This window comes from Gigantopelta aegis, chromosome 12 (assembly GCF_016097555.1).
Source record: "Gigantopelta aegis isolate Gae_Host chromosome 12, Gae_host_genome, whole genome shotgun sequence".
NCBI classification, from domain to species: Eukaryota; Metazoa; Mollusca; class Gastropoda; order Neomphalida; family Peltospiridae; genus Gigantopelta; species Gigantopelta aegis.
Window position 1 is genome coordinate 21,848,771 of NC_054710.1, and position 13,598 is coordinate 21,862,368.

Here is a 13,598-nt window from a genome sequence, read left to right on the forward strand (position 1 = left end):
GGAAATCCCATACCGCGCCAACAACAAGAATCCATTCCATAAACACTAAGTTCACTACCAAGACATGAGTGGTTTGAAAAATGTGTTTGCTTATTAATGGTGTGAAATGCGTCAAAATGAAGATGTATTAACATAAAAGATAGCTATTGCGCTATTAATAAACAACATAAGACGGAAATACATTCTCACTATTTATTTTCCCATGCTAATCAAGAGTGGATCAGAGGTCATGGGGGTCCTGCGCCCAGCCTTACAATATATTGAACTAACTCTATGCATGCTTCTATACAATTATTGTAGCATTTACAAGTGTTCAACCTCAGATGCCTTCACCGAAGAATTAAATTTGTGGTTAAACCACTTGGCATAGTGTACTTTGTTGGGGTCCACGCCCTCTTGTCTGTAGAATTTTCTTGACTTTCCAGAGATCGTCTTCTTTCACATCAATCCTTTGGAGTTCAGGCTCATAGAAGGTTCCCAAGATTTCATCACAATTGTAGTCCTTCACTCGATACAGAGATAGTCCACCGCATAATAGGGTTCGGCTGATGGTAATGATTTCTCCTGTCCACCTCTCATTTCAAAGATAACGGTTGTGCGCTGTTCGTCTACAGTCATTAAGACTAACAAAAGCAAAGAGTCTGCCACAGTACAACCGATCGCATTCAACACGTTTGATGTATTGTCAAATGATCATAGTTGACAACTCGTACCTTTGATAACTGTAAACTATATGTCTTGTTTTGTGTGACACTGAACAAGAGCAGTTCGGCGATTAAAGGGGCATGCTTTGGTTTCTTTTAGCAGCTTGGGAATTAACACACATTTAATTACGTTTTGTCGTTAAATATAATAATATGTTTTAAATATTCATGTAATAAGTAAAGTTTGTTTTGTTTAACGACACTACTGTAGTACATTGATTAATTAATTATGGACTATTGAACATTGAACATTTGGTAATTTTGACACAGTCATCAAAAATAGTTCATATTTGTGAAAATGTAATCATGATTACTGGGCAGTGTAATCGCAATCGTAATGGATTACTTTCATTTTCCTTGTAATCATAATCGTAATCATGACATTCTTAAGTAATCGTAGTCGTAATCGATTACTTTTGTCATGTAATCGCCCTATGTCTGATATATATAAATGGCAGGTGGCAGAATAACAATTATCTGAATCGTACATGAACAGCTAATATATAAATTACATTTGAATATAGTTGTAAATATTACACTGTGACAGTATCTACGAGAACGCGGTTTTTGTCGCACCTTTACAGAGGTGCTTTAATACGGAGGGAAGAATCTATATTTGTGCTAGTTGCGATGGCGTCAAATTACCGATGGAGGCGACTTTAGAATTGTCATTTATTAAATATCGAATTAAAATGTTATTTTAGAAGTGTTACAGTATAAACAGAATTTGACACTCGTTTGTTTTTAATATGTAAAATATCAACCTCGTCAAGTTCTAATCAGTAGGCCTATTCTTTTCTCTCGACAGAGCCTCTACAAATACCGTATATAAAACCATGTATCATTATTTTAATGGAAATGTTATTATTTGGTTTTCAGACGGCAAACCGCCGACTTTCTGGATTATAATTGCGATAGTGGTTTTCTGCATTCTGAGTCTGCTTGTAGCACTATGTGTATATCTGGCATTGAGGCGAAAAAAACAGAAAGACGAAGGTATTGTCACAAACTTATTCTTTGAAAATTGTGAAATGGATATTCTCAGTGACGCGTTTTCAAAGCTATTTAGAGTTCATTATTGTGGTATGTGAAGTTTTAAAAATGTAAGAAAAAAAGGGAAATCAAATGGGAGGGGTCGGTGTTCACGGGACCTAAGAAATAATGAAATATTAAGTTAATTCACATGTCACGGACATGACGTGATGATGAAAATGATAGCACTGGTAATAGCGCCATACTCGAGGGATAAATAGTTTTACAGCAGCATAGTGTTATGCTATTCTGGCATAGTGTATGTATATAATTTATGTTGCATTGTGTGGCAGATATCGATTTCTGAAATTTTTATCCCTGCGTGAATGTTCGTGAACTATTGTGACACACATAAATGCGTATTGGACTGTAATATAAATAATGACGACATTGTTATTATTCTAGAAATGGAAAAGGGATGTTTAAAATGTATGAATTATAATAAGTGACTTACCTGAATTGGTAATACTTATCTGAATTAGCAGCATGGTCTACCTCGTGCACTCTGTCCCGGAGTAGACCTCTGGCTATCCAGAACTCGACCCCGGGACAGACATGCTTGAAACCTTCGTGGTATGGAATCATGTGAATAAATAAATGAATGAATGAAACCTCGTGCACAGGAACTGAGAACGTGGTAGATTCAGACAAGGGAAGTAACTCTTCGTGATTTCTGTGTTTGTTATTTTCACCGATATGCGAAAAGTATCAGTTTAGCGTCAATGATATATTGGAAATGATTTGATTGGTTTATAAATCAATGGAAAGATTTGAGGTTAAATGTCATGCACTGAGATGGTATATAAACGGGACACGAATGTGGTTCCCCTGTCATGGGTGGAGGAGCCGGACAAGGCCGGCTCTTGTGCCCACGACAGGCATGCGCTACAACAGCTTGTTCTGAATGTGCACTTAAAACCCTATGACCTGACCTGACCTGTGGTTCAGCAGCCTGCTACCGACCACGGTCGGGCTGCTTGTGCTCCCTTGCACCTGCCAGTGCAGGAGGTCCCTCCTTTCCCCCTCCCCACCTTTCCTGTGCCCAGGACAGGCGTGCGCTACAACAGCTTGCTCTGAATGTGCACGTAAAGACCTATGACCTGACCTGGTTCAGCATACAGTGACAGGTCGGAGGCAAGCCAGGTGATCAAGACCAATAGGGATGAAAGGACAACATGAACTGTGCCAGTGCCATGAAGATTGACGTCATCGTATCCGGATTCGAGGATTCGTTATTTTTTGGACAGTCATTGGTGAATATTGACATACACATAAATGCCAGTTAATTAAATTGTAATCCCACATGGGAAGTTTATATAAGTGATAATTTCTTTTGTTAAAGATATCTATATTTATGACTTGTTTGTTTGTGTGAATTATCACTAGTGTGTGCTCTGTGCTTTATTGTTAATGGTATGTTAGTTCTGCGTTCTGGGTATGAAGTTATGCCACAACCATAGTGTACGTTGGAAAAGGAATGTAACAATAGTTATAAATTTCACAAACTCGTTCTAAGACAGCACATACCACGGTCTTTGAAATAACAGTCGTGGTGAACTGGCTGGAATGAGCAATAGCTCAATTGGTCCACCGAGGCTTTTAAGGGGTTCGATCCGAAACCGACTACGCATCAAGCGAGTGCTTTACCACTGAGCTACGTCCCGCTACGACAACGTTGATATAGATTCAGTCAATTATCGAATAATTTATTCTTCATCCATTTGTTTTGTTTCTTCACAGAAAATCCAGCGACCCCATACATCATAATGGAAAATGAGGTAAGCATTCAGATCTCTAGGCCTATACTACAAAGCTCGATGTTTCCAGGGCCGTATCTAGCGGTAGTGCGGATGTGTGTGTGTGTGTGTGGAGGGGGGGGGGGGAGCAGCACATAGAAAAACGTGTCTTTGTTTAAAAGTGGCCATTTCATATGGATTTCAAGTGAAATTACGGTACGATATGCTATATTTATTGTGTACGAAGCCAAAACAGGGGTCCAAAAAGTGTCTGTTGTTTCTACAATCATGTTTTCATTATATAAATGACACCGAAACACATTCCATAATTTGCACATGCATCTCGTAGTTGCCCCGTACACGTGTGCGGGGTGTCATTATCGATTTAGACGATTTCCAGGAAGGTTCATTAATCACTGTGGAATATTATTTCTGTCAATCTTTTTCATTCTGTTGATCATACAGTTATTATTGTTTTGTGTTTAGTCATTTTTTTTTTTTGAATTTGTGATTTACTGATACCCCCCCCCCCCCCCCCCCCCCACACACACACACACTAACTTTCAAATTTCACTTCTGACCCCAATCGTCCTTCAAGATCTTGGTGGTCATAAAACCTACTGTAATACTGAACTACCCGTTGTAATGTTTGCCCAATTAATTCACTATTATCATATAACCATTCTCCACAGCCAATGTACCTTACAAGTTTTGCAATTGTAAATTCTTATTTGAGTAGACCTACCTTTTTTGAAGGATATATATCTATATATATATATATATATATATATATATATATATATATATATATATATATATATATATATATATATATATATTTGTGTGTGTATATAAACCTGTAGATAACACATGAGAATACTTTACACATTCTAATTACCTATATAGAACAAGTGGCTGTAAAAAATCGATCGATGTCTTATCATATAAAGGCGATATTGCAGGTTTAGTTTTTACTCTTTTTTTTCTCTTTTTTTTTCTCTTTTTTTTTTTCTTTGTTTAACAAGAACAAGAATAAGAACAAGAACAAACACAAACACCGCAAAACACTTAAAAAACACCACAAAGGCAAACACCATAAAACAACCAAACGACAAAAAAAACAAAAAACATAAAAAAACCCACAAACAACAAAAAAAAAAAAAAAAAAAAAAACCCACTACATAATCCCACAGGTCTAATAAGCGATAAAAAAAAAACCCGGTGGAAATCACCTGGAAAACGTATAGTCAACGGTCTGTGAGTGTTACCGAAGGTTCTATATATATCACAGAAGACTTCAGCTGGGGTTCACAGGGATCACCTGGAAAACGTATAGTCAACGGTCTGTGAGTGTTACCGAAGGTTCTATATATATCACAGAAGACTTCAGCTGGGGTTTAAGGTCTTTATCCAGGGATCACCTGGAGAGATGTGAAGATCCCGATGTTTATAAAAACATTCTCACACGAATAACGACCCTGGAATAACAAAAGGACATAAAATCAGTTACATTTTCCAGGTTACAACATATATTATTTTACCATACATAACGCTATTTGCCAAGTACAAATTACCACAATATTATATTACTAATGTACATTTAACATTTCAATTCAAAGAGACTCGAATCAAATATAATTATAATTCAAAAGTTAATTGAATTATCACATCATTACTATAAGCATGTGCTAAGCACGCCATAAAACTATATAAATACCTGTCTGTATATTCTATATCACACAGAATCACGACATCACATATAAGTAAATATTTAACCTAACGACTGTGGGTCAGGTCGTTTGAATAATGATGCTGGTTGAATTACATCACTGATAACCTGACAACAAAATACACATAGCATATATTCATATCATATATACACTTAATAAATAAAATAGATTAATAACTGATTTAGTTATTTACTTAATTTTATTATCATCAAACCTAATCAAATATTCATCTTAGAAGACTCCCAATATAATTATAAAAATTATTAAACACTACTTTAACTCGTTCGCTATAGAATAAGTTTAATCAACTGCTTACACATGCTAAGTTCTAATTTAAGGCTTATCAAAATATGCATACACTAATCTATTTCACTACTTAAAACACATGGCTATATCTTAAAATATATGTTTATATTTACCTGTGCTGTTAATAACTGCCGTGCAGAACTTGATCAAATGGAAAACTTGCAATGCAGAAAAACACCTGTCTTGCTTGAATGTTTAAAAGTCTCTGACTCCAGAAAACACCAGGCAACAAAAGAAACAATAGATGAGCTTACTACCTCGTCCGCCAGCCCCCAATAACACCAACAGTCTAACAACCGAACCAGACGTGATTTTCACAAATTATCACCTGACAATGACATGCAAAAGTGCAAAAGGACCGAATACCTCACTTTGAGATACTGAACTTTTAAAATTATTATTATAATATTAGTATTACTATTAATTATTATTATTATTATTATTAAATTATATATAAAAAATATTTTACAGATGTATGTATGTATGTTATTGTTATTATTATTATTATTATTATTATTATTATTATGATTGTTGTTATTATTATTATGGCACCGAAATTGAACTTGCTACAATACGTTCTGAGCTATAACTGAGGCCTCCATAAACTGGCAGAAATGTACAGTGAACTACTAACATTCATTCTCTCCTGACAATGATATGCAAACGTGCAAAAGGACCGAATATCTTAATTTGATATACTGAACTTTTAAAATTATTATTATTATTATTATTGTATGTATGTATGTATGTATGTATGTATGTATGTATGTAGCTATCTATTTATCTATGTATGTATGTATGTATGTATGTATGTGTATGTTTATGCGCGTGTATTCATAGATGTATGTATGTATTCATGTATGAATATCTATGTAGACAGATAGACAGACAGACAGACAGTTTATTCAGTAAAAGGCCTCTGGCCCAAAACACAATCAATTTACACAATTTAAGAGCATGCTCTACATGATTTAGTCACATAATGGTCTGCAATTTAATTTTATATTATGATAATAGTAAGGCAGTGCATTTATAAATATTCAGTGTAAAAAAAAGTTCACCATTCATTCTCAATCTAAATACATAGTATAAGAATTTTGATAAATTTAGTACAATTTTTTCTTTTCGAGATGACATCAGATTAATGAAGATAATTGTTAATGGTAGGACGAGCATTTACTTTAACAAAGGGTAAAATGTACACATTTCTCAAATAACTATATTTTTTGCATACAAATAGTACATGGAGCTGATCTTCAATAAAAAAACTGGTTATTATCTTGACAAAAAGTGCATAATCTTCTCTCATATACAGTATTATTAAATCTACCTGTATCTACACATAAACCAAAACTATTACATCTACATTTTGATAATGCAAAGGAATTTCAAGGGGATATCCATGTGTAAATAACATTCAACATTTAAAGGGACTGACCCAAGATGGAACCCGTAAAACTTAACACTAAGTTTAGTTAATCTACAAACCTGTAACACATTTGGATAACGTTACAATTGAGTGAAACATGAGTGTGAGTTTCAAATGGTGAAATACCCTCTAAAAATAGACTACAACTCGACTCCATAACTGTTACTTCTCAAACGCACGTGCGTTTTTAAAAATATCAGAAATGCGTTTTGTGATATTAAAAACACCAGGATGAACAAAAACACTTCGAATGTACGGAAACTGATAGTTATAAACCATAAAATCTAAGTAAAGTATAATTTCAGTTATGAAAAACGACTATAATAGTAAACAAATATACCTTAGTGTGTTAAAACTAGGGCAGGTCCCTTTAATAGAGATTTATACTGGTTATAATAATAACAAGAATCTCGTATTATTATTCATTGGAAGGATCGTTTAATATCTTATAAATGATGTATCTTTTTCGAGTTTGCTATTACATACATTGATATTAACGCAGTTGCGCAGGCGATAATTAAATGTATGTATTTAAGAATGAATGGACGCTCAGGAATTTTTATTAACACTAAACAATTGTTAATTTCTAATTTTGCCCCCGGGATTCGAAATATATTTTAAATTGACCGCTGTGGTATACAAAATATAACTGGGGAGGGGGGGGGGGGGGGGGGGGGGGGGGGTGTTCCTGGTCACTCGTTCTTAGAAAAAGGGATTAGAAACAAACCAACCGCTGAAAAATGGACTGTGTTAGAGGCTTACATGCATGCTTAGGTGGCGGGTATTCGTGTGGAGACTAAAATATCCTTGACACCTTTTTCTGTATGCAATAACCGGATGTGCTCAATCTGATTAAAATTAGCTCTACTGTTCTCACCAGTAGATGTAACAGCATTGCCTGGACTCCCATGGCCTCAGATTACAGTTATCTTCCCATTTGGTTGTCCAAAATCCGGAAGTTTCACCGCGCAAGTAGTCTGCTGTTTGACTGTGATTATTTCATGGCAGACAGCTATGAAGTGGCAACTGTTTGACTGAAGTGACAGGGGATAGCATGTAGTTTGTAAACATGTGTAACTTGTTGACATTGAAGACTTGTTTGTGGTAATTCCGGCCCATGCAAAAGTAGTGCTTTTTGTGTAAAATGGTTGTACTCCGGCCTGGTTTAGAGGGTGTGTCTGTTTAAACCAATATGCTGGGAGAAAGAGCTGGACAACAGGGGTTGTCCTTTTCAGGGTATGTGTCCCCCATGCAGGCAAAGGTACATACAAAACTTCACGGGCCTGCTGATATTAATAAAAATTTATAGCCACTAAGGCTATATAGAAACATATAGCGAAATTAATTGTGGTCTGAGGCCCCATGTCCAGGTGACATTTCATCTATAAATAACAATTTAAATATCGACCAATTACACTTCGCCTTTTATAACGTTATTCGGGAGCAGATGTAAACATTCTTCCTTCATAATATTACCAATATCAACGCTACGTCGATTGTAAATTATTCGAACAATTATTTTATCTCTTTGTACGGCTTTACGGGATTATAAAAATAGCTTTTTTCCAGAAGACCCCTCGTTCAAGTCTCAAGAGGTCTGTTTCGTCTTTTGTACCAAATATCAGGTGTTGATCAATTGGAATTATGCACAGACACACACACACACACACACACACACACATACACACACACACACACACACACACACACACACATCAAATATGGGGTAATGGTAGTCGACTACTCGTTTTCATAAATCACAATCGTAATCATCTACAATTTATCAGAATGCCATGTAATCGCAATCGTAATCGATAACGTTGCTTATGTAATCGTAGACTGATTACTTTCACGCTTGGGTAATTACTGGTTAAACCAAAACATTTAAAAAAAGGTTTTAATCTTACATTTTCTGAACGACTAAGAGATCAATACCTGCAAGCCTGGATTGATAACTTAAACTCTTATCCAAAATGCATTACCTATCGGGTATTTAAAACACAACATTAATGTGAAAACCAACTTCTGTACTTGCCTGGAAAACATCGCATTATTTTTAGCTGTTTCAGAACAAGCAATCATTATCTACTGTTTGAAACAGGCAGACGGCAGAATACTGAAAAAAGAAAGATAGAATATGTCCTCTCTGTAACATTGCAGTAGGTGACGAGTTGCATTATTTATTTCAGTGTCCTCATTTTACGAATGAAAGAAGTACAAATGTAAAGACATATTTTGATATTAGGTCCAACACCTTTAAATTAAGTCAGCTATTTAACTCCGCAAAAATATGAAATATAAAGAAATTATGTACATTTATTAATTTGATTAACGACGTGTTTAAAAACATTTATCTTTCGTAAGTTACTTAGGTGTAATTTTAATTATATTACCTATATATTATTTTATACATATGTTGTAAATTTATTTATTTAGCTGTTTGACTGCGTTATTCTTTTAAGCAATACACCAAAATGTTTGTAAACAACCTCTGAGTGAATAAAGTTCTGTTCTGTTCTGTTCATGATTACGCATAATTTCCTTAACACGTTAAGCTCTATTCTAACCGGCCGCGAGCGACACGAGCGATCATGTTATAAATCATTGATTTGTATTGCCACATTCTAACGGCATGTGCGGGACGCGACAGATTTTTATGTTGCATCGCACTCGTGCAGTTAGGATACGGCAATTGAAGTCAATAATTTGTAAAATAATCGCTTGCGTCGCTCGCGTCGCGCACGGCCGATTAGGATACATCTTTAGATATGTTTAGCAGTAAAAGCACCGGCATATTATATGTTTTTATGTTAAAGCCAATTTGGAAAATAGACTGTTAAAATCGGCTTAAAACATCCTACAAGACATTAAAACATAACAGGATAAAGCAGATATCTGACGTCATTAACTAGTTATCATCTTTATCCTGCAACCCGACACATAATGGAGTGGATCAGTATTTTATAGCTGTTTTAACTAAATTATTCGAATAATCTTCATAAACAAACTTTCCTGTCTCCCTTTGTGCGCAGTAATACATGACGTCACATATATGTAAAAAGACCTCTTCACTTCCAGTGTTATCATTAAATTTTAAAATGCACCACACAAAGTAGATCATAAACAGTGTAAATTGAAGTAGTGTATTAAGGTATAAAGAGCCAAAACTATAAGATTTTTTTTTTACTGAAAAACTCACTAAACACACACAGAAGTGTGAAACATGGGAACAATGTAATTGTTATTTATGAATGGGTCATGATAAATTGAAAATTTCAATTTGAATTTAATGTAGCATTATATTATATAGAGACTTTTAAGACTGTTTCTGCTGCAACTGTGTTTACTACATGAATGTTTAATGTGTGCATATTGAGTGTGGCCCCTTGAAACAGTGACTTAATTACATTTGGATTTGTTATGCCATCAGCGGACAAGTGGCCTGAATTCAGACTAGCGGGAGTACGCTGATTCGCGCCAGATATCAGTTTTTAATATTCTTCCTGTCGCTGTTCTGTGATAGAGCTGTAACTATTTATGGACTGCATATTCTTGTGCCCCGTCATTTGCATGATATCTGTGGGTGGAACATTGGATTGTCTCAGTTTTTGGACAACTGTTTTCGTGCTGTGTGATCTGTAAAGAATTTGTTTGACAAGTTACCCTTCAGTGTTCTTGAGGACATACTTTTTGACAGTTTTTCGTTCACACTTTATTGCTTTTAAAACCCTTTGTTTTTGGATTTGAAATCTGCCAATGGGATTGTACGAGTTGAAATGTAAAACGGATCGTCGCTGTTTACAAAGTTTCATGGACGTCTGGAGGCATACACTTTGTAAATGTAAACAGGGTTTCTTGGATCCTCGTCGCATGCAGAAGAAAACATTTTGGGACATATCAGCCGTATGTAGGTTATGTTTTCACCAGTTTTCGTCTTTGTCTGACGTTCGTTGAGCTCAATATACTTGGTGTCGCTGGAAGTAGTTTTTAATACAACATTACCCCATTGAAGATTGTAGTGTTCAAAGACAGCACGAAGCCCCAAATGCATGCAGTTGTTAAGCCACCAAGTGGTAATTAATTATTTTGGGGTGTAGGAACCTAGGAGATTATTTTATACAGCATGTCAATTTTGGAATCGGTAAGTGGCTGAGCTTTGTTTGGTTTATTTCTCTTTCCTTTCTTTTTTTAAATTTTGTTGTTTTGCTCGAATGGCTTCACGCGTCAGGTAGAACTTGTCGTCGGTTGAATTCATCATTTGGTAGTCGGTGCGAACGTGATTAAAGTGTAGGTCGATGCTACTGAGTATATCTGGCAACGGCGAAGGTTCAAATTCGGAACTATCATGTGTACGTACTGACAGAATAGAATTTGCCAGTAGGGGTCGAGTTTATTCAGAGGAATTTCATTCAATGGACGATTTCCGCCTTTCCTAGTAGCACATTTTCGAACAACATTTATAGGTCACGTATTGTCTTTTTTTTTAAACTGTTTTTGTTTTCTTTGCCAGCAATAAAATCATGTACAAAATTTGTATCGATTTCAACAAATCTTAAGTCTTTGTCACAATCTTGTTTGACATTTGTCGCTACCTGTTAACCTGTGGGAATTTGGTTAATTTCGGGCGTTTTATAGTTTCCATCCTTTTGCGTTCAAGATTTTCAAGGTTGTCAAGTACCTACGATAGTTCCAAATCGGTCATATCGTTTGAAAATGTTGTGATATTTAGAGAATCGTTTTCATCCCACAGGACGCCAAACATACGGTCATTTAATTCATCCATTTTGACAGCAGACAAGATATTGTGTCATACAGAATTTGTTTTCAATATATAAAAATTATTTTATATAAAGTAATATTTCTTATATCTGTTGTTTTAAAACAATTATTTTGAAACAATATTTTGTAATATTTTTATAGTTTTAGTTATAAAACCCATCATTAGTGACGTCACGCAACTGTTGTTCTACTAGTTAACGAGTCTACCGCTGCCAAATAAAGTGACATTCAACCCACATTACTGAAACTGATTACAGTTGTCACAAAGAATGATAATGGATAATAAAAAGAAGTAATGACAACACTTCTTGTGGTTCCAATGTTTTATTGTAGGCCTATTGGAAAAACCTATAAAATATACTACTCAAAAGAAATTAAGGGTCAAAAATTTATAACCAAATAAGTTTCAGAGTGTATTAGATTGATGATGTAAACTACACCAAAAATTTAATTTATTGTTCCATATTTACAAAAAACCACAAATAAACGTCACTGTATACAAGACAGTCACATGACATGCTGTCAAAGTTGAAGGTTGTCAAACATGGATTTTACACATTAGAACATTCGTTTAATAGTGTGTGAATCCACCCCTGGCGCGAATACACTCGACACATCGTTGCCTCATGCTGTTGATCAGACGTCTGAAGAACTCTTGGGGACCGAACTCTCCTGCCTAATTCGTCCCAAGCGTCTCTATTGGGGCCAAGTCAGGCGAATATGCTGGCCAATCCATCCTGGCGATACCTTGTTGTGTGACAAAGTCTGTTACCACCCTGGCGCGGTGGGGTCTGGCATTGTCATCCTGCAGAACTGCCCCACCGCCAATCTGCTGAAGGCCTGGGAGAACCAACGGCCGGATAATCTCATTCAGATAGCGGATTCCATTCAGATTGCCATCCACCACATAGAGGGGGGTCCTGTGGTGGATAGAGATGCCGCCCCACACCATGACGCTGCCACCACCGAACCGGTAACGTTGTCTAACGTTAACGTCAGCGAAGCGCTCCCCAGGACGTCTGTAGACACGAACCCGACCGTCGTTGAGCTGGAGACTAAACCTGGACTCATCAGTGAACATCACTCGACCCCACTGAACACGTTGCCACCGCAGATGAAGCGTGCACCAGTGACGTCTGGCCGTTCTGTGACGTGGTAGGAGTGGTGGTCGAACAGCCTGGCGACGGCAGCGTAGATTATTAGCTCTCAGACGATTGCGTATGGTTTGATCACACACGACAGTTCCAGTGGCAGTCCGCAGATTGTCACGTAATCGGCGTGCAGTGGTTGTGCGTTGACGTAGAGCCATATTGGTGATGTAGCGGTCCTCTCTATTTGTAGTGCTTCGGGGTCTTCCCGAACGTGGACGATTTCGAACAGAATTCGTTGCTTGGTACCGTTGCCACAGTCGGCCAACAACACTCTGACTGACACCAAGTCTCAGAGCAACATCTCTTTGCGTATTGTCATCCTGAAGCCAAGCAATAGTCCTTCCTCGATCTTCGATAGTCAGTTGAAGTCGTACCATTGTCGAATTTGCAGTGTGCACCGTACACGAACGCAAGCTCCAATTATACGGAAATTCAGCATTGGGAACATGGAATACACGTGCAAAGCGTGCAAATGAAGCGCTTTGTGAAAAAGCAAGTTATGGGCACTTAGCAGATCTTTCGCTTTCGCCCTAATTTACGTGCAAATGTAAGCATGTTTTCGCCATTAGAACTAGTCGACAGTGTCAATGACAGTGGATTTTAATTCATTTATGGGTTGCTTAGACCCACGTTCGTCAAAATGGAACAATACCATGCGTGACATTATGGTCTAGCTAATATAATTGACATTCAGAACATAATGTCGAAAATATCGTCTGACCCTTAAATTC

At 36.5% G+C, this 13,598-nt stretch overlaps 1 long non-coding RNA gene across 1 annotated transcript; it reads left to right on the forward strand.

The window, feature by feature from the left end:
• Positions 1–421: 421 nt before the first annotated feature.
• Positions 422–4,527, forward strand: LOC121386267. The gene is made up of 4 exons (XR_005959620.1): positions 422–551; positions 1,584–1,700; positions 3,477–3,514; positions 4,516–4,527. It is a non-coding gene; the product is annotated as an uncharacterized LOC121386267 (long non-coding RNA).
• Positions 4,528–13,598: the final 9,071 nt, after the last annotated feature.